Source organism: Phocoena sinus, chromosome 20, assembly GCF_008692025.1.
Source record: "Phocoena sinus isolate mPhoSin1 chromosome 20, mPhoSin1.pri, whole genome shotgun sequence".
NCBI lineage: Eukaryota > Metazoa > Chordata > Mammalia > Artiodactyla > Phocoenidae > Phocoena > Phocoena sinus.
The window spans coordinates 34,287,645-34,293,644 of NC_045782.1; the positions used below are offsets into that span (position 1 = coordinate 34,287,645).

General features: G+C 45.9%; 1 pseudogene; it reads right to left on the reverse strand.

Moving 5' to 3' along the window:
- The window catches only part of LOC116745179, a 17,496-nt pseudogene extending 14,925 nt beyond the window's left edge, over positions 1–2,571 (reverse strand).
- Between the last annotated feature and the right edge of the window lie 3,429 nt (positions 2,572–6,000).

Here is a 6,000-nt window from a genome sequence, read left to right on the forward strand (position 1 = left end):
CCCCACCTCCGCGCCCCAGGCACACTTCCTGAGGCTGAGGAGTGAATGAAAAGTAAACCTCTCTCTCTCCAGACCCTCCCTGTGGTCCCCTGAAGCCCAAGTGTGGTTGCAGGATGGAGAGAAGGTGACTGCCCATCTCTGGACCTAGCTAGGAAAAGAGGCACTGGACAGCAGGTCCGTAGTGTCTCGGTGTAGCCGTGGCCCTTCTTCCAGAGGAGAAGGGGGAGAGCAATTCGGGAAAGACCTTAGCAGGGTGGCCTCCCCTCTCCTGACCCAGAGGCAGTGATACACACTGGGCCAGGAAGAAGGGGTGGCTGAGGGCGGGGCTTGGCCTGAGAAGATCTTCGCCTTTATCTGGGAATTTTGGCTCAACCGAGGTTGTGAGAAGGAGACAACGCCGCTCCTCTTCATAAGCCTGAGAGTGACCTCGATCCCTCTGAAACCCTGGCTCCTGGGGAGGGTCCCCACACTTCAGTTGTGTGGGGATGGGCTTGCAAGGGCCTGCCTTCCTCATAGACTAGCTCACAGACTCTGATAGCCCAGCCCAGGGAATGTGGGGCGCTAGGGAGTATCCCAGGTCTGAGTACCAAGCCCTGCTTGGCAGACTCTGCTACTAGCTTGCTGGGTAGTCATTTCTCCTCTCTGGGCCTGTGAAGTGAGGAGTGGATACTGAGCTTGCAGGCCCTTGCACTTTCTTTGCTAGTTTGAGGATCCTGGAGGGGGAAGGGTGGAATGAGTCCCTCCCGGAACTTTGCTCCAAACTCAGCTTTCCACACACTGGGCTTTCCTGACTTCCCAGACATAGATGTCGTGGAATCACAGCCACCAGTTTCAAGATATCTCCCCCATGCCACCAGGCTCTTCATGCCAGGCTCTTCAAGGATGTTATCTCTGCCCTCACAATCAACCTGCAAGGAACAGGCATGCCTTGGAATGTGTCTCTGTTTTTATGGATAAAGAAATTGAGACCCAAAGCGGTTCAGCTACTTGTCCAGGGTCAAGGTGGGCTCAGTGAACACAAGCCAAGGCTCTGTCTATACTCAGTTTGTGGCTTTGGGCAAGTCACGGGGCCTTTCCAGCCTCAGTCATCTTTAAAATGGGAATAATACTAGCCTCACACAGAGGGCTGGGGTAATCACTGAGTACAATAGCACAGAACTGGTACTCAGCCAGTTTTCAGTGATGGTTAGTTTCTTTTTCCATCCTCTTCTTCCTCCTGTGTCTACACTCTGAGACCTTCCTCTGCGTTAGGTATTGCAAACCTTTTTTTAATTTTTTTTAGGAGGAAGAATTACTTTTCATCTCTGCAAAGCCTTGAGAGCTGTGGTATGCACTGGTTTCAAGGAAGGTGAGGAGGGCTGGGGGAAAGAAAAATGGAAATGCCTGATGTGAGAGTTCCTGAGTCCGGGTAGCAGATCATGGTGACCAGAATTCTTGGGTCATTTTGAGGGAGTGGGTAGCTGGGCACATTGGCCATCCATGCCCTCCAACTTTCCTCCCTCATCCGTCAACCAACTCAGTTCCTCATAGGTCCCCAAGGGGCTTCCTGCCTGATCCGAGCATATCTGCTTGTGCTACATGTGACCTGCATGATTTATGGCCCCTGTGATTTTGCTTATGCCTTTGGCTACCCTGAGAAAGCCCTTAGGCCTTCCCCTTTGCCAATTTCCTCCCCTTCCTGTGCTTCAAAACCGTCTCATACTGTAAACATAATTTATTGATTTTTTTAAAAAACTTCTTAGCATCAACCTATGAAAAAGTCCAGAAGACTTAACTGAAGTTAGGGAACAGAATGTAAATGCTACAAAACTTGGAAGTCACACTTGACAGTAGTGTTGAGAGGGAAGGGACAGGAGATGAGAGTGGAGGCAGATACTCTAACCTTACAAACTGAGGTGTCAAGAGATCCTGTTTATTGATGATGGAGCATGAAATAAAGGAATGTGTCATTTAAAGTTACAAAGCAACCAGTGTACGTACAAAAATAACGATAAAACTATATTAGAAGGACATGAGGAGGAAAGATGGGAGTGCAAATCCTTACCTTTTAAACAGAAAATCAAGAAATGTCTGAATAAGTATATTGTTTAGAGGTAAATAACAGAAAATAAAACAGAAACAGTTAAAGTAATTCAGATGGTTCCCTTTGGACTTTTTTTTTCTTCTGGCATTTCTATAACTTTATTGAACAAGCACAGTTAGTTCTCATCCACATTAACTGTCTGTAGATTTTTGAAAGTGGGAACAGGTACATAGGTAACCAACATATAGAGCTTGTTTGGTGAATCTTCAACTTCATTATGTTTTCTGGACAACCACACACAGAGATGGTATGGGGCCTTCCTTATTCCTTTGGCGCAGACAGCTTTGTTGAGCCTAGTGTCAGTGCGTACATCTGGAGTCCCCATCTCCTTCATGGCAAATGTCCGGATTTCTGAGTGCCTGAGGGGCACGCTTCTTGAAACCCGCTCCATGGATGTGCTTGTGAATGTTGAAAGTGTATTCTCTGGTCACCACCTCGTTGATGGCTGACCGGCCCTTCTTCTTCTCGCTGCACTTTGCAGGAGCCATCCTGCCGGGCTGGGGTTGGAAAGGATTCCCTTTGGACTTGAATAGACATTTCTCCAAAGAAGATGTATGAATGGCCCACAGACACATGAAAAGGTGCTCAACGTCACTGGTCATTAGGGAAATACAAATCAAAACCACAATAAGTTACTACCTCACATGCTTTAGCATGGCTACTATCAAAAAAACAGAGAACAGTAAGTGTTGGTGAAGATGTGGGGAAATTGGAACACTTGTGCATTGCTGGGGGGAATGTAAAATGGTGCAGCGGCTGTGGAAAACAGTATGGCAGTTCTTAAAAAAATTAAGAACAATTACCACATGATCCAACAATTCCACTTCTGGGTATGCACCCAAAAGAATTGAAAGTAGGGACTTGAGTAGACATTTGTACATCAGTGTTCATTGAAGCATTATTCACGATAGCCAAAGGCAGAAACAACCCAAATGTCCGTGGATGGATGGATGGATGGATGGATGAACAAGATGTGATGTATACAACAGAATATTATTCAGCCTTATAAAGGAAGGAAATTCTGACTTATGCTACAAGGGTCAACCTTGTAGCAACATTTAAGGTATGCTAAGTATGATAAGGACAAATACTATATGATTTCACTTATATGAGGAGTCTACAGTAGTCAAATTCATAGAGACAGGAAGTAGAATGATGGTTGCCAGGGGCTGCAGGGAGGGGGAATAGGGACTTCTTGTTGTAGGATACAGGATTTTAGTTTGGGAAGATGGAAAAGTTCTGGAGATGGGTGGTGGTGATGGTTACAAACAATGTGAATGTACTACTACTTTTTGTTAAAAAGCCTTTTTCTTGTTTTATTTTCCTAAGACGGTGTACATGTTTTCTCTTAATAAATTTTTTTATTAACAGCCCAAGGGAGGCATCCTGACTAGTGGCATTGATCATTTACAGAGACTAGCATGTTTCATGAGGTTTTCAATGGGTGCCAAGGGGTTACATAGGCCTGCAATCGGCCTCGGAGTCAGGTCTGGGAAGAATCCAGCTCTGCTGCCTTTTCTCTCAATGACCCTGAGCAAAGTTCTTTTCTCTGGTGTAATTTTTCAAAGCTCTCTGTTGTAAATGACTGTTTCCAAGTAGTATATGAAAAATGTCTCTTTCAAAGAAATTTCTTCTCTGTAAGTCTGAGAAGGGAGCTGTCTAATAAGAGATGCAGTAGTCATGAAGGAAAGGTGGGAAAAAAGACACTGCTGGCAGCCACATAAAGAAGAAAAAGGAGGATGAGGGAGGGACTTTTACATAAAGAAGAAAAAGGAGGATGAGGGAGGGACTTTTACATAAAGAAGAAAAAGGAGGATGAGGGAGGGACTTTTACATAAAGAAGAAAAAGGAGGATGAGGGAGGGACTTTCGCATAAAGAAGAAAAAGGAGGATGAGGGAGGGACTTTTAATTTTGAAAGAAGAGATGACAGTGACTTGATACATGATGCCTATACTCTACCAATCAAATCCAGTATCAAAAAACAAAACAAAACAAACAAAAAAACAGGGCTGATAAAAATTGTTCTAAAAACGATGTTTCTGATTTTCTAGCTGAAAGTGAAAATAAGGAACTCGTTCTGAACTGCTGTGTAAAGTAAAATTATTTGATCACAACTGATGATGGCAGACACAGACAGTCATGATCTTAAACAATCAGTATTTTCTTGCTGACAACTCAAAATTGAAAAAACTAAAGAAACTGCAATCCCAGCAGCTGCCAAAAATTGTGAAAGCCTTGCTTTCATAAAGAGTGTGGTACAAAAATCTTTCTTTAGACGATGTAATTTTAAACTTTTCTTGGGTCAAAGTCAAGAGCTGAAGTCACCTGTCAAGACTTGAATAAGACCCAGTGTTATCAGACCAAATCTAATTTATCTTCCTTTACTCAATCATTGGTTCAACAGACATTCCCTGAGTGCCCACTAGGTACCAGGCAAAAGGCTGGGCTCTCAGGCTGCAGATATGAATAAGACAGGTGGGGCTTCCCTGGTGGTGCAGTGGTTAAGAATCCGCCTGCCAATGCAGGGAACACGGGTTCGAGCCCTGGTCTGGGAAGATCCCACATGCCGCGGAGCAACTAAGCCCGTGCGCCACAACTACTGAGCCTGTGCTCTAGAGCCGCGAGCCACAACTACTGAAGCCCGCGTGCCTAGAGCCTGTGCTCTGCAACAAGAGAAGCCACCACAAGGAGAAGCCTGCGCCCCGCAACAAAGAGTAGCCCCCGGGGCTTCCCTGGTGGCGCAGTGGTTGGGAGTCCGCCTGCCGATGCAGGGGACACGGGTTTGTGCCCCGGTCCGGGAGGATCCCACATGCCGCGGAGCGGCTGGGCCCGTGAGCCATGGCCGCCGAGCAACGGGAGAGGCCGTAGCAGTGAGAGGCCCGCGTACCGCAAAAAGAGTAGCCCCCGTTCACTGCAACTAGAAAGCCCGCGTGCAGCAGCGAAGACCCAATGCAGCCAAAAATTAAATAAGTGAATAAATAAATAAATTAAAAAAAAATAAGACAGGTGTCTGCTCTCAGGGAGCTCACTGTCTAGTAGAGAACACCAACCCTGAGACTGATGGTGGCATGTGGTGTGGCCAGTGCCATGGGAGACAGGGGACAGGCACCTACCCCAGGTGTGTCACCGAAGGTCTCTTAGAGGTCTGAGCTGAGTGAGTAGTGTATTAGTTTCCTAACACTGCTGGAATAAATTACACAAGTTTAATGGTTTAAAACAACAGAAATTTATTCTCTCACAGCTCTGGAGGCCAGAAGTCTGAACTGAGTCTTGTGGGACTAAAATCAAGGTGTTTGCAGGGCTGGTGCTTTCCAGAGGCTCTGGAGAGAATTGTTCCTTGTTGCTTCCAGCTTCTGGTGGCTCCAGGCACCACACGCATCTCTGCCTCCTTGGTCACATTGCCTCCTCCTCTTCTATGTCCAACCTCCCTCTGCCTTTCTTATAAGGACACTTGTGATTACATTTAGGGCCCACATGGTTAATCCTAAAAAATCTCTCCATAGCAAGATCTTTAATTTGGTTACATCTGAAAAGTCCCTTTTGCCATATAAGGTAACATATTCACAGGTTCCAGGGATTAGGACATGGCTAACTCTGGGAGCCATTATGCAGCCCACCCCAGATAGGATTGGGAGGCGAAACTGTGGACGGCCAATGGGATGTTTATAGGGGGAGAGTATATAAATGGGAGTGTGGAGAAAGTATACGTGAAGGCAGGGAGCACATACATTCTGGAAGTTACTAGTATTGTTATGGGAGTGCTTTTTCGGGAGTAGTGGGAGGCAAGGCGGGGCCTTATGAGAGAGGCAGGCAAAGTGTATAATGATTACGGATTTTATTTCCAGCATGTCCTTAGCTGGCAGGTGGTATGTGGTAGGTACTCAATATATTTTGGGAGATTTGAGTCAAATGAATG